General features: G+C 39.9%; 1 protein-coding gene across 1 annotated transcript in view; it reads right to left on the reverse strand.

Moving 5' to 3' along the window:
• NR3C1 (nuclear receptor subfamily 3 group C member 1) overlaps nt 1-9,727 on the reverse strand; it is a 160,756-nt gene extending 151,029 nt beyond the window's left edge. Inside the window, exon 1 of the mRNA XM_037802163.1 lies at nt 9,596-9,727. The gene's annotated coding sequence lies outside the window, so the exon portion shown is untranslated. The remainder of the gene's footprint in view (nt 1-9,595) is intronic.
• Between the last annotated feature and the right edge of the window lie 7,059 nt (nt 9,728-16,786).

Genomic DNA, 16,786 nt, shown 5'->3' on the forward strand with positions numbered 1-16,786 from the left:
TAAAAACCCACAATCTTCCCTATTTTCTTTGGGCTATTGGTACATTGATATAAATAAACTAAAACAGTAAAGCATAGAATTATGCCATTAATATTTGTTTTATAAAACTATATACTTCCATTCTACGTGAGAAGTTCAAGTTTTTTCAGATTACAATTGAGAGTAGGCAGAGACCAAAAGAAGACCAAATTAAAAGGAGTTGGTTGTGAAGACTCCTTTGACTAATTTTTAAACTCCCACATGATAATTCATCTACTCATCAAAGCAGCACTTGAAAAAACAATTTTTACTACAACTTTATGGTTTAATAATTAGTGGGTCAAATCCTGTCTCAGATACAAGTTAGTCATTTTGAGAAATGTGTAGTCTCTTATGGTGCACTGAACAGCTGTTTATTAGGTGCTAAGCTGTGGGGCTCTGGTGCCTTAGTGCCTCCTCCCCACATTTCATGGTATCTGTATGCTTCTCCTTAAATTTGCTTTTACCTAGTTTATACTTTGGGCAGATCATCCATGCTAGTGGACAAAGAATATGTGCATGGGAATAGAATTCATAAATCATGTGAACTTAGTCTTGTTTATTAAAACAGATATTTTTCTTCATTTCTACTCTAAAGTTCTCCCAAAGCTAAGACACTATCCTCAATGAACTCTGCAGCAAACTTTGGCAAACATAGTACTCCTAATTCTCAAGGAGGAGCCCTGATCCACCCTGTGCTGGTTTGAATCTATTATGTTCCCCACAAAAGCCATGTTCTTTAATGCAATCTTGTGGGGACAGACTTATTAGTCTTTTGATTAGGGTGGAAACTTTTGATTGAGTGTTTCCATGGAGATGTGACTCACCCAACTATGGGTAAGATCTTTGATTAAACTATTTCCATGGAAGTGTGGACCCCGCCCAGTCAGGGTGGGTCTTGATTAATTCACTGGAGTATTTAAGAGAGCTCAAGGGCGACATAGACACTGACGCTTGGAGATGCTTGAAGATGCAGACAGAAGGACATTGGGAGATGCTAAGCTAAGAGATGAAGCCCAGAGTTTGCCCCAGGGAAGCTAAGAGAGGACTCCCAGATGCTTAGAGAGAAACACCCCAGGAGAAACAAGCAGAGAGCTGAGGGGAGCTAAGAGAGACAGAAGGCCAGCGACATTTTGGAGGAAGCCATTTTGAAATACAACCTGGGAGCAAAGAACCAGCAGATGCCAGCCACGTGCCTTTCCAGCTTACAGAAGTGTTCTGGATGCCTTTGGCTGTTCTACAGTAAAGGCATCCTCTTGTTGATGCCTTAGTTTGGATACTTTTATGGCCTTAGAAGTATAAATTTGTAACCTAATAAATCCCCTTTATAAAAGCCAATCCATTTCTGGTATTTTGCATAATGGCAGCTTCAGCAAACCAGAACACACCCATAAGTTAAAAGTTAGGATTTCCATTGTTTTGTTGGACAAACTGTGTTCTGACTGACCATTTCATTCCAGATATGGCTTTTTTTTTTTTTTTTTTTTTTTTACAGTGAATATATAATTAAGGATTCAGAAGCACTTTGCAGTCTTACTATGTGGGAACAATTAATAATGTTGGGGACTGCCCTGAGGTTTGCCCAACAAGTAGAAATAAGGGGTGGAGAAGTCAGGGAGAGGAAAGGCATGCCCCAGAGTTCAACTAGGAAATTCACCTAAAATGGACCAGAGCAGAACTATGCAAAGTTGCAGATAAGGCAGGAAGAGAGAGAGAGAAAAGAGGGTTGGCAAAGCAAACATTAACAGTACCTCTCCCAGCACCATCTAGGAGATAACAGGGCTTGGGAATTTCTGTCCCACTGGGAAGACCATCACCAGCATGGCTGTGGAAAGAGGAAGTTGTAACCAAAATCTCAGTGAGCTGAATCCCACTGGCAATACCATTCTTATGTGAGATGCGTGCATCAGGCTAAGATTGGATTCACTACCTTTCTTTCCCTGGTGGACTCAGTGTTGACTGAGCAACTCATTGAATGTGTTTTGTTTTCTTTGAGACACCATAATGAGCCAGTTAAATGCACAGACTGGTTCACACCATGTGGGGTCAGCCCCTGGCACTACCACTCACTAGTTTTGTGATCTTGCAAGTTACATAACCTCTAACTTTCTTTATCTGTACAGGCTTGTTTATAACCGACAGGCTTGTTGTGAGTTTAAATGAGGTAATCCACGTAAAATGCTTTACACTATACTGGGCACAAAATTATTGTTAATAAATGTTAACAATTATAACTTTTGTTATTGTAATTCCAATGTAGGTCTGTCTATGGGGTTAGAATGAGCTGCTCACACGTGGCAATTTTGTTTTTCATCATAAATTACTAAGTTGGCTTCTGGTTTAATGTATTTATCACCTGAATTTAGATAGTGTCAGTCTGACCAGAAGAGAGGATGGTAAACTGACTGATCCTCCCAGGCTGTGGACTAGAGCCAAGGCCATGGCAATTTCACCAAGATTACAAATGTCATCCATGAGTTCCCTTGAGACCTGCCTGCTGGTCCTTCCCTGAAGATGCCGTCTCAGTCAGGAGCTTGTTTTGAATTTCCTGAGGAGGAAACTCTATGGAGGAAGTAGTAAAAACATGATCAATAGTTTGCACGGTGAGTGAACGCTGAAAATACTGATCTACTGAGGACTGGATTATGTATATCGGGCATACCCTTTCCTAAACCCTCCAAAGGCTCTTGGGATAAAAACCAAGCTCTCTGTCGAGGTCCACAAGATCCTTTCTTTATCTGGCTCCTTCCTACCTTTCCAACAACATTAGGTACAACTCTCCTTTGGCTAAACATTCTAGTCCAGGGATCAGTAAATTACAGCCTGTTTGTATAGAGTTTTGTTGGAACACAGCACGCTCATTTGTTTACATATTGTCTAAGGCTGCTTTTGTGCTGTGAAGGCAGAGTTGGGAGGTTGATACAGAGACCCAGGTAGCCCACAGTGTAGTCACATGGTAACACCTAACTGCATGACCTGGGACATGAGGTCTAAGTGTGGGCTCAAGAAGAAGAAATGATTTTGGTGACCAGCTAACAATTTTTGCTTTGGAGTCCTGAAACCCCCAGTGCCTTCACCAATCTGACTACCTTAGCCCAAGGTCCCTGTGGTTCACTCTGCAGAACTTACGGCTCCAGAGCACACAGTTTGAAAGTCACTGACTTTACTAATTTGATCTGCTATTTTGATTAAAGTTCCTTTGGTGTTTTGATTAAACTTATAACCTCCTGATATAGAAGTACTGATAGAATCAGTGCTTTAAGAACTTTCAACAGGAAACCAATGACAGTTGTGGACAGTTTCTAAACAGTTCCACACTGAATCGAAATTCACTGATTAATACTAAGAAATCATAATGGGTAACTAACATAGCTACATCTTTAATGTATGATCTGATCTAATTGTAATCCTCACCCATCTACCCCTTACCTATGAGGTAAGTGTTATCCATTTATAGATGAAGAAACTGAGGGAAAAGAGAAGTTAAGTAACTTACCCCAACTTACTTAATAATAAGTAGTAAATAAGGGATCTAGGAGTCAAAACCAGCAGTTTAACTCTGGAGCACCAATTATTATCAATACTTCCTTTTAGCCCCATTACCATATTAGGTGGTTAAAATATCTCATCCTTGTGTAGTAGCTTACAGTTTACAAAGTGGGTGAAACGCTCCTTGATTTCCAGACAAGTAAAATGAAGTATGAAAACGTTAAGCAATTTGACAAGGTTACATAGCCACTTTGAGGCAGTTGAATATTAGGAATTGTCTCTCTAGATTCCCCTCATCACACAGGAAAGCTAAAGTTGGACTGGATACAACTCTGTCCACTACAGCGCAGTCATACGCCTAGTTTCTAGTGCACATGGAAATCAGAACAAACTATCTGGATGGTATTTCAGCGATATACTGCAAAAACCCCCAAGTATGTATAGCTCTTGAGATAGAAATTCTTCTCCCAAGAATATGTCCTAAGGAAACAATAAGAAAGGCAGTCTAGTAATAATAAAAAAATTGGAAACCACTTTAAAATGTGTACCAATAGGCAAATGAGTAAATAAATATGTTTGCCACCCGTAAGATGGAATGCTGCCATCAAAAATAATGGTTTTCCTTTATGATGATACCATGAACAACTGATTGTACACTGTGGATAAATGTATGGTATGTGAATATAACTCTATAAAATTGTAGAAAAATATATATATATAGGAGTAAAAGTGTTGGAGAAAACATGGTGAGAGGGATGTACCTATTTACCTGTTGATGAGCAGGTAGAATGGTGTAGACTTTCTGAAGGTCAGGTGTGGTTGTTCCACAAAAAATTAAGTATGTGGGGACCAAAAGGTCCTGCAACCTCATTATGGAGTATGTCATTTGAAGATCTGAGAGCAGAGACATGAATGAACATTTGCAAACTGGTGTTCATGGAGGCAGTAATCATGATTTGCAAAGGGTGCAGATGACCTAAGGGTACATTGACTGAAGAATGGAATGGTGGACTGTGGTGTACGCATACAGTGGAACATTGAGCAACTACAAGGAGGAGTGAAGCTGTGAGACCACAAACGAGGTGAATGGATCATGTACACAGTATTTGAGTGAAGTACACCAGAAATAAAGGCAAATACGTTAATGCCTCACCAATATGGACTAACTACAATGTGTAAACTCAGAATTGAATCTTAGAACATAGCCTAATGTGGACATAATTATTGTAATAGTCCCCTAGATTGTAAGCTCTTACAGCAGTTAACTCTATCCCTGAATTGTATGCCTATCTCTAAACTTTGAGATGCTGATCCCCTAGTGTATAACCTGATTGGTCTCTGGAACAATGCATATTTCTGAGACACCTGAAACTCAGAGCTAGAGCTCAGCAGATGTGAATGTCAGTACTAGTGCATACAGCCACTGTTAAAAAAAAAAAAAAAAAAAAAAAAAAAAAAGCTGAAAAAGAAGCCCAGACTTCAATTAGTGATATGAATGAAGCAGGTCTGGTTAAGACCAGGGCAAGCCAGGCCACAGGTAAAGGTTGAAACTGACTGTGTTTTAAAACTTCAACTTCCATATGAGACCAAGGGAAGAGGTATCTATTTGGTACAGGATCTAAATTTTCTAAACAGTACAACTCTACAGTCGATTTGTTCAAACACCACAATTGCATGGAACTTTGAATAGGAAGTGAGATACGATAGGTTAGTATAGGCTGGAATGAAATAGTGACACATCCCAGAGTAATTTGGGCAGATAATAAAAAATATATTTACAGCTTCACCCTCCCCAGCCCCGAGGATCTGGGGGAAGGTGCGGACGTGTTGGACATCCTCACATGGACTGGTGTTGATGTTGTCACAAACATCGGGACTGGCGGTTTGATGTACTGAGCCCTCGATCATGGGACTTGCCCTTGGGGAGCTCGTTGCTGCAAAGGAGAGGCTAAACTTGCATATAATTGTGCCTAAGAGTCTCCCCCTGAGTGCCTCTTTGTTGCTCAGATGTGGCCCTCTGTCTCGCTAACTGAGCCATATTGACAGGTGAACTCGCTGCCCTCCCCCCTACGTGGGACCTGACTCCCAGGGTTGCAAATCTCCCTGGCAATGCAGAATATGACTCCCGGGGATGAATGTGGACCCAGCATCGTGGGACTGAGAGTATCTTCTTGACCAAAAGGGGGATGCAAAATGAGACGAAATAGTTTCAGTGGCTGAGAGATTTCAAATGGAGTTGAGAGGTCACTCTGGTGGACATTCTTATGCATTATATAGATAACACCTCTTAGGTTTTAATGTATTGGAATAGCTAGAAGTAAATACCTGAAGCTACCAAACTCCAACCCAGCAGTCTGGACTCCTGAAGACAATTATATAATAATGTAGATTACAAGGGGTGACAGTGTGATTGTGAAGACCTTGTGGATCACACCCCCTTTATCTAGTGTATGGATGAGTAGAAAAATGGGGATAAAAACTAAAGGACAAATGGGGTGGGATGGGGGGATGATTTGGGTGTTCTTTTTCCACTTTTATTTTTTATTCTTGCTCTGATTCTTTCTGATGTAAGGAAAATGTTCAGAGATAGATTGTGGTGATGAATGCATAACTATGTTATCATACTGTGGACAGTGGATTGTATACCATGATGATTGTAATGGTGTGGTGAATGTATTTCAAAAAACTGAATTTAATAATAAAAAATAAAAAAATTAATAATGGTTTTCTAATATTCTGGGAAAATGCTCACAATAAAAATAATCAGTATACACAGATATACATAATGATATCTTTTTGTATACCACGCTTTTCTATTAGAATACATTTTATAATTAACTGATAGTAAATAACTGCAGGAAATGCATGAAAACATTGACTGTGACTATCTCTGAGAAGTAGGATTATGGGGAATTCTTATTTTCCGATACATATTTTCCGTTTTTTCCCTACTTTTTTGAATAAAGATTTATTAGTGTTATGATGAGAAAAATTCCACAATACCTATTATTTTAAGGAAAGATGCTGGCACCCTACTCCTACTGCCTGCCTCCTCAGCAAATTCCTGCCCTGTCCTGACTGGAAGGGTTAAGTCTTCACATGCAGCCATTTCAAACACATCCCTGCATCGAGCTTCTAAGAAGTTGTGAATTCCTCTTAAGGAAGCCCCACTTAACCATCAGCACCAGTTAAACAGGTCTTGAATTCAATCAGCTGTAAGTGTTGCTTGAATAGAGAAAGGGAAAACAGAGCAGAAGGTTTAAATCTCTGTGGTTTCCTGGGATGCACCGTTCCTTGGAAGTTCCTTTACAGGGAGAAGAAGGAAAAGGTTCAGACATGGTTTAAGATAACAGGGTGCCCGGACTGGGCAGGAACTATTGCTCAAGAGCCCCCAGAGAGGGAGGTGAGCCACATCTCTTCCCAATGTATCCATTTGAATCTACTGATTTCCATCAGCGCTTAGGAACTCAAGAGAAAACACTGAAATCCTGCCCACCAATGTCCACAGATTACAGAAAGGAACAGGTGCCTTTAGGGAAGAACTAAAATTTGTCCTGACTCACCCTAGGGGCATATTTGCAGCCTTGGAGGAAGGTACAGTGTGTGTGATTTGGAAGAGTAAAAACTCTGTCAAGATGGCAATGCTTTGGGGCTCAAACACTTTACAGTGGGGCCCCTAGATGAGCATATTATAGCAATTTAAGTCTCTGGCATTGAATCACATTTATATTGGCTGGAGCACAAAGCTGACTCTCCCTCAGGTGGTGATGGTAGCACAGGTGACAGGAGCCGAGTGTCAGCCTTGGAGGGGTGGTACATCTGGAGAGCTTTTATAATATGGGGCAAAAACTTCCCTGCTTGGCTCCCCATAGCTCCAGTGAGAAAGATCTACCACGAGCACCGACAATGTTTGAAGACTGAGCATTTTTGCTGTGGGACTCCCTAGCTGACCTTAACTCAGTGTTATCCTCTCACTCTGCTGAAGGGGGAGGTGACAAAAATTTCCGGCTTGAAGGGACCAGCACCAGCACTGGGCCTGGAGGGTTTGCAGGTGGTGGTGGCTGTGGCAGCAGTGGTGATGGGGACAGACTTCTAGTCCTGAGGGGCATCTCTAAGGAAGCATGGGAATCTGGGTCCATGGAGACCCAGAGGGGAGTGGGGGACTCAGCAGAATTACTTACGATCACATGTCAGCACTCCTGGGCGTTTCTAGAAATATTTAGGTGAAAGGGCCCTGTAAAAGGCTGAGGACTTGGATTGAATTTGTTTTAACAAAGCCAGCCAAAGGGGGCAATTGAAGCTCATGATTCTCCACTTATTCAGTGCTTCCCTTCAAATGATTTTAGCTTTTGTGGCCACTTACTATAACTATTTTAAGGAGGTACCCTTCTAGGACCTCATTTCACAATAGAGAGAGTTTATCTTTAGAGGATCCTTTCCAAGAGACTCTCTTGTTCTGTCCACAGCACACTCAGGAATCCCCCAACTGTTGCATTTTTCTGTCCCATATTTATTCTTTCCATTCCCCCATTAAAACATACACTAACTATAATGGCAGAAAAGTGATCTGATACATAAATTCACCTAAAATGACATATGATTGACAGTGGCTCAATTTCGAGTTTCGACTTTAAAGGAGGATGTCTGGGGTCCACAATGTCTTAACCCAAAGGGATCAGGCTAATTGTGAAATTCTTTCACCATGACAGGCCATTGGAGGGAGACTTTTGGGCAGGGGAGCTTCCCGGAATCTGCTAATGATACCCCAAAGGAAACGCAACTGACTCATAGTTAACTCCAGTGGTGCTGGTGATATTACTAATAATCTCTGAGTTTACACAGCCTAAACTTTATAAAGGGCTTTTATTCAACACAGCCTTTTGAGGTGAGCAGAAATCACTGTCCTTAATTCACAGCAAAATTACTGAGGATTAGAGATGGCCACTCACTAGCCTTGAGCTGTTAACTGGCGGACTACACATATTAATGCCATCTTGTGCAGGCTGAAAGAAGGCCAAGTGTCCCAGACAAAGGTGTTTTCCTTGGCCTTGTGGACACCTTGGAATATTAAAGCTGTGAGGGTCTTATAATTAGCTAAATTATCTGATCTGTAAGCCTCTCCTTCTTTCACTCTATATCCAGTCCTTCAGCAAATTCTGTTGGCTCCATTTATTCAAAATAGATGCTGAATATGAACACTTTTCACTGTCTCCACCACAACAACCCCATCTGAGCCATCGCCATCTCTTAGATCACTGAAACACCTGATTGCACTCCCTGCTTCTATTCTTGCTCCTCTACAGTCCATTCTACACATACCAGCCAGAGGGATACTGTTAAAACCTAAGTCAGGTCATGGCAATCCTTTGCTTAAAACCTTCCCAAGCTTCTCATCTCAGAGTCACCCTGAAGTCTACACACCGGCCCCTCGTTTGCCTCATGCCTCTCTGCCTCAGGTTCTCTTTGCTCCAGCCACAGTGGTGTTCTTGCGGTTCCTCACGTTTGCCAAGCACCCTCCTACCTCACGGACTTGCCACTTGCTGATCCCTCTGCCTGGAATTCCCCAGGTGTCTCCATAATGGGCTCCTTCACTTCACTCGGATCTGTTCAAATGTCACCTCCTCAGAGAGGCCCCCACTTCTCTACCTCAAACAGCCCCTTCCCATCACTCTATCCCCTCACACTGCTTTAGGTTTCTTCATAGCACTCCTCACCTAACATATTTTATAGATGGATAATGTATGTATTTTAAATATGTATATTTAAAATGTATTTTCTAGCTCTCCTCTCCATGTGAGTTTTGCTTCTTTCACTGCTATGTCCCCCTTGCCTAGAATACTGCTTGGCATCTACTTGCTCAATGAATGAAACTGAGAAATTCAAAGCAACAAATTTCTTTTTAGATAAGCCCACAAAAAAAGTTTTCCTCCTTTTCAGTTTAAACTACCCAGCACACGGCATTAGTGCTGTGATTATCATTTTGTCTCTCTTCTGACGCTCTGCACTCTGGGTGACCTTCAGCAAGTAACTGAACTTCGTTAGAACTCACTTTACCCAGCTGTAGAAAGGGAACAGAAACACCACCTACCTTCTTTCCCAGACACTATATGAAGCAGCCTCTAAAAAGTCGTCTCTGTTCTCTGAGGAAAGGAGCCCCACAGATGAAAATTCTCATTATGATGTAAAACGTAAAGCTTCAGGAGTATAGGAGCTGTGCTTTGTTCCTCTCCATTCTCGCACACAGTAGGAATTCATGAAATGCTTATCAAAGTTAATGTCTGTGGGACATAAGCTACACCTGCCTCTGCAGCAGCCATCAAGGAGGCCGGCCCCTCCTCTGGAGTCAACTCGGGGAGGAGCAACAGAAAAGCGACATCTTACTTAGGTGTGACGCAGTTTCCCGTATCCAGAAGAAGTCAACTGTACAACTCTTGATGGACAAATACCTACCACTGGCATGTCCTTCACTCTGAACATGGAGCAAAGAATTTCAGAGGATAAGAATTCAGATCAGAGGATTTTCTCTCGGATATAACTTTTTTCAGAGTGACTCTGATTAAAATGCAGTGACTCTCCTAATTGTGAGTTTCCTGGTTCAGCTCAGGGCTACTGATGCAACAGTTATTCAGCATCAGATACTTCAAGAAACCAACATGTGAAGCCTAGTTCTGGGCACTTTATAGAGACTCAAAAATATAAATGCATGAATATTCACACTAAACAGTATTTGTCTTCACCTCTTTCCTCTTCCTTCTTTTCCTATTTGCTTTCTGATTCTTTTTTATTCCCCCCCTTCTTATGCCCCAATGCTTCTCTCAGTCACATGAGCATTTTATGGTCCTGCTGGGCTTGAAAGATTACTGACCCTCCAAGGTCCAGTGGTTTGGTAGCAGAAGATCTGTTTTCTCCGTTCTCCATTTAACGAAGTATGTTGTAATTTCCCCAGCAGAAGTGAAAGTGATCAGCCTCTCCTCAACTGCCTGGGCTACAGCAGCCACTGAAAATGAGGGTGGGAGGGAGCCAGAGAAGAGGAAGAGGGAGCTTTTGAGGGTGGGAGCAAATCCTCACTTAAAAGCTGACCACCCAGTGGGGAAGGAAATGAAAACTTGGGTTCAGTGCCTTTTTTTTTTTTTTTTTTTTTTTTTTTTGCCATTGATTAGAATTCTCTGTCATCAAGCAGAAGTTTTCATTTTTTATTTTTATGCATTAATTTCGACAACTGGGACTCCCCCATTTGCCTGAGAAGGATCTATACAAGGATGCACAATTTACAGTTAATTTGAAAATGAATAAAATATCAACATACTTTTTGTTTCCCCAAAATATAACACCTAAATTAGCACAGTGCCCTGATTACCATCTTGCACATGCATGCAAACTGTAAATGAGCTCGGTTTTGAGAACACTTGTGCACGGTTGAGCAAGTGAGAGATGTATTACATACCCATAACGACACTGATGGTGGTTACCTCCAGAATTGTCCCATCCCACAGCATCTGGTCTGCACAGGGTTGGACACCCACAGAAGAACTGATAATCTTGACTTCTTTGGCCCCAGTAGAAGTTTTTTATTTAATGCATTCAGTCCTAAATACAGTAGAATCTTTCAAAAGGATTTGTTCCCTGAAAACCCACTTGATAGATCAAATGGCAGAAGTGGCAAACAACGTCATTGGTTGTATAAAATACTGCAGAAATTACACTTAGAAACTGTTGCCTTTTTATCCTATTTGTTGACATACACAAAGTAACAGCCAGGTCAAATTATCATGCTGGCAAGGATCATTCTATCGTACATTTTAAATTGCTCCAAAAAATTAATATGAAATAAAAGTTACCAGAATTAAGTGGTGAAGTTTCTCTTAAGAAGTGGAAAGGACGTAGTTCCCTAAGATCTTGGTATGTGCTTTCACAAAACTGCTACTTTGTTTTAATCTTATGAAAACTATAGATTTTTATTAATGATCATGTTTTTCTTTTTGCTTTGATTGGTAGACGCTCAGAGCCAAATTTATAGACTATCTCTAGCACTCTACAGGACTTTATGTTACATTTCTTTTTTTTTTTGGGGTGGGGGGAGGGACATATTAATTTTATCCCTAGATTTATTTTCTTACTATATTTTTCTTCACCCTGATTCCTTCAACTATTTATTTTCTCCTTTCCTTTTATAGAGGTTCTTAAAAGCTGTTATGGAAGGAGATGGAACATGAGTTTATAAATAAATCGGGTCCCCAGGTGATAAACACATAGCCAAATCGTCATCCAGTGCTACTATTTATCCCATCCACATGTCGTTTCAGGACAATAAATTTAAATGTACTCCTTGAAGTTTTTAAAACAGTTTACTTCTCTGAATTAGGGTATAGTGGTCTTGGGTTTTCTTCTTAGTCTTTTAAACTTTGTTCTCCCCTCTTCTACCCTTTGCCTCAAAAGAAATTTTGACCTTAGGTTCTACTAGCAATTGTCAACTCAGGGACTAATGCTACTGCCTTACTGGCAGTGAGGATCTTTCTTTGATGGTTCCAGGAGGAGTGATGAAACTATTGTAATCCATCATGCTCGTTCACTCTGTCTGCCCAGTGACTGTGCCCTTGCATTTATTTATTGTTTCTTTTTTACTTACTCACTTAGCTTATGTATTTATTATTTGTCAATTTCATTCCTTCTCCTTTTTCTCTCTTCTTATTTCTTTCTCTTTATCTCTTTCCTCTATTCATCATTCCATTTATCAACTATCCATCCAATATGTTCTTCCCCAGAAGTTTAAAAGTAGCAAAAAATCAGACCATTAAAATAGAAATAAAATGCCAATAAAACATAGAAAAGGAGGAAGAAACAATTACAACCAAAATCTAGTTACAATTACAGTCTTCAATTCAATTCTGGCCTCCCTCTTAACTCATATAAAGAAGGAAATCAGAGTACCCTCTATAAATTCTATTGACAGATGACTTGTAGTGACAAATTGGCTATAAATACAACTGGACCTAGTGATAGGATGGGGATAGAGAAGAAGAGGATTTGGGCTCATTTCTTGAATCTCATTTCTTTTCTATGAACATCCATTACCTTGTTTGGCTCATTCAACCTAAAGGCTTTAAATACCATCTCTATACTGAAGACTCAATTTTATATCTGTAGCCTGCATGTCTCCTCTAAACTGCAGAATTCATATATCCAACTGCCTATTTAGCATCTCCAGAAGGAAGTCTTGTAAGCATCTCTAACGTATCCTATCCAAAATCGAACTCCTAAACTCCACTCAAAACAAGCAATGCTGCTCCTCCCGCAGCCTTCACCATTTCAGTTTATAGCAACTCCAGTTCTATCCTTCCAGTTGCTCAGACCAAATATCTTGAATCAACCCTTGATTCCTCTCTTTCTTCATATCTCACATCCAATGTGTTAACAAATCCTGTTATTTCTAGCCTCAAAATATATCCAGAAGCCACCACTTCTTACTTTCTCCATCACTACCCTCATGATCCAAGACATCATCTCTTGTCTGTATTATTGATAGCCTCTGAAGTGCCAGTCCTGCTCCCACCCTTGCCCTCGAACATGCTCTTCTCCACCCAGCAGCCAGGGAGATCCTATGAAAATGTGAGCTCACATCCCTCCTCTGCTCAAGCATCTCCAGTGGCTTTTCTTTTCATCTCACAGGTAAAGCCGAAGTCCTTCCAGTGTCCTACATGGTCCTCCAGTATCTGGATCCCTCTCTGAGCTCCCCCCCTCACTCATTGCATTCTGGCCATGCATCCTGCACATATCTCCTTTGCCTGCAAAGATCCCTCAGATATTCCCGTGACTCATTCCTTATCTCCTTCAGGTCTGTAGCCAAGGGAGAGAGATCATCCCTGATCATCCTACTTAAAATTAAGACTTCTCTTTTACCCTAGCCCTCTCTATCCACTTTCTTGTTTTATTTTCCTCCATAGCACTCATTCCCACCTAACTGCAGGTATCTCAATAAATATTTGTCGAATGAATAGACAAAACCAAATGCTTTGTCCTCAATGGCACAAATTCTAAACATCTAAGCTAATAAATCATGGTGCCATCCAAAATAAATTCATAGAATGAAGCAAGGTCCCTATTGTCAAAATAAAGTAGAAAATTAAAGCAACGTAGCAAAGGGATTTTTGACAGAGTTTTGGAATCGTAAAGAATCACAGGACTGAAGGAAACTTGGAGCTCTTACCTCGGTTCTGCCTCCTGACTATAAGAACGAGAAAGCACATTTAAACCATGTTAGATAAAGAGGATTTTTTCTGTGTTTAAGAGCCTGTGGAGAAGTACTTTGGATTTGCAGCCATTCACAATTTTTCCTTTTGATGTTCAGCAACTCATCATCCCTTTCCTTCTTAGGAAAGTCACATCTTTCAGTTAAATTACACTCACGAAATGAAAGGCCAATTGCAATTACTTCAACTTCCTGCTTTTCTTTAACTTGGACTATCTGGCCCCAAACACAGTAAGAGAAAAAAGTGCAATGTTCCTCAGATGTCTATCAAGAAAACAAAATTCTACCAAACAGTGCTGCAGAACATAGCCTTTTTCCTAAGTTATCCTAAGTGATTTCCTTTGTAATACATTTTTCTATTATAGGTTACAACAACTTCCTTTTTTTATCTTTTATCATTATTTTTTGAAGTAGGAAGGACCCGCTAGTTCACTTGTCTTTTTAGAGTTTACAGATTTTGGGTCAAATTCTGTTATGGCAATGCTCTACAATTTTTTTTTAAGTACACTGGGTAAGATTTTCCGGTCTAGCAGAAGACCCATTCTTTGCTTTTTCTATGTTTGGATATTGCTTGCCATCAATTTGAACCAACAGGAGTTTCTAGTGACATAAAAGTTTTGCTCTGTGAGAAAATATAGGCTGGGCTGAAGTCTAGAGAACTGGCTGGAATCTCGTTCACATTCTGTTAGGCCCTGTGAGCTTGGAGCTCATCCATTTTGAGTTTTCCTACTTGCAAAATGAGAGCTTTAGATTTAAAGGACCTCTGTATTCTACTTCATTGCAACGATTTATGATTCTTTGAATACTTGAAATGAATTTATCCTGAATTGTTTGATTTTCAGCATCCCTTCTCTATCTTTTTCCCCCTCCCCCTTCACTTCCTTCCTCCCTCTCTCCCTCTCTCCCTCCCTTCCTTCCTCTATCCACCCATCCATCCATCCACCCCTTCACCTATCCATCCAGTGATCTTATATTTTTCTTCTCAACTTTCTCTCCTTTGAGTCTTCCTCCTTTTTCTTACCTTTCTTTTCCCTTTTAATTACAGGAAATGCTTGTCAATCAAGGTAGTTACAGTCTAAGCCATCAGGAACATTGAATTAGTGAATACTGAACTGTTGTCCTTCCGGGAAATACAGAGTTAGGTTACTTGGAGCCTCTGGTCACAACAGCACTTCAGCTGATCGATACATAAACTTGTTTGGTATGTGTTCAGTTTAAAGACATGTTACATCTTTTGCTTCCTCCTTAAATTTGCATCCAGTGATTCCCTAGGAAATTCTTTGTTTCAGCAGCCTTTTAGAGACTGCCCCCCATTTAACACCATCTAGAAACAGTTCATTGCCTTCAGAACACTTTTAGAGTAACATTTAAACAAAGCCTCTGAACTTAAATTTAAGCAAGTTTAATCATAAATTGCAATGGGGGACTGGCAATTGTAACTCACTAAAAAAGGTGATTTATTAACATTGAACTCATGGCCAACAGCACTGTAACTCATGTCTGAATTCAATGTATCTAACACAGTATTTTCTCCATAAGGCATGCCACAGCCTTCTTGCACTTAGGAACACAAGACAGCACTCCGGCACTATCCCGGGGGCTGTTTTAAACGGAGAGAAATCACCAACGAAAAGCACAAAATGCGGCACTAAATAAAATGTGAAAATGCAAATTTACAGTATGAGTGCTGAAACTAGAAGGCAGAGTGTCACTTTGACCTCAGTTGCAAATGTGTGCTTCAGACAACTCAAAAATTTTGCTTTTCTGCACATGCCCACTAATGACTGAAAGTGCTGAGTATTGATTTACAAAAAAATTTGCAAATAAATTTTAGTAAGTAGGCAAATTCGCAAATATGGAATTTGTAAGTAATGAGGATTGACTGTACTTATCTTCCTATTTGTCCTCTTTTCTTCCTTTTCTTTCATTTAATCCCTTTTCTTTTTCCTTTCTTTTTCTCCTTGCTTTTTCTCCCCTCTCTCTGCCAGCTTTCTTTCTTTCTTCTCTTTCTTTCATTCTTTCTCTCAGCAGCAATTCCCTTGACATTTCACAAATCCATAAAGTAGCAGTAGTTTTATGGGCTGATGTTAACACCTATTATGACCAGCCAGGCATTGCAAACCGATGTGAGAGCTGATAGGGTGGCTTTAAGTCCTCGCATGGAAAGTAGCCAAATCGGCATATAGCTATTACTTAATGATGCCCAGATACTAACAGGAAGCCTTCTGCAAATTGCCTCACAATTTATATGGGGGCTCCCTGCCTTCTCAATCTTGCCTTGAAATAGATTTGTGAAACTAGGCTTTTACATCCAAATTGTTCCTCTGTCATAGGAAACATCAAAGCTACCTTTTCAAGCATAAAAATTAAAAATATCCTCAGACTGAAAATGCTATAAGCAAAGCAAGCATAAAAAATAAACCTGGAAAAACATTTGTGACTTAACAACAATAAAAAGTTCTAATTTCCATAATATGCAAACAGTTCTGCAAATTATATACATACATACATATATATATATATTTTCCCATAGAAAATGGGCAAAAGTTATGAACAGTAATACACACAGAAATAAAAATAGCCAACAAATATAAGATGTTCAACCTCGACAACTAAAGAAATTCCATTTGAAAGGGTCATTTTTTGAAAGAAAATTTATTGTTTTTAACAAAGTAGAATACCTTAAACTGACCTGAAAAATAGTATTGTTATATATATATTTTGTTTCTTTTTATTTTCACCATGCACACCTTTAAAATAAGTTTCCCAATAAAAGAAAATTTACCGAACAACATTCCCTCCCTGCACTCCAGTTCTCATAAAACTTCTAGGTTAAAAATAAATTGGAGAGCTCAGGATTTGGACTGAACCTGGGTTTAGTCTTACCTCAGACACTTAATAATGGGTGTCCTTGGGCAAACTAGTCCTCTTGAGCCTCAATTTTCTCATCTGTAAAATAGAAGTCATCATATCACTTCTTTCATAAGATTCTGGTGAAACTAAAGTGAGATTATGTGTGTAAAACATTTAGCA

Source organism: Choloepus didactylus, chromosome 13 (genome assembly GCF_015220235.1).
Source record: "Choloepus didactylus isolate mChoDid1 chromosome 13, mChoDid1.pri, whole genome shotgun sequence".
Classification (NCBI taxonomy): domain Eukaryota; kingdom Metazoa; phylum Chordata; class Mammalia; order Pilosa; family Megalonychidae; genus Choloepus; species Choloepus didactylus.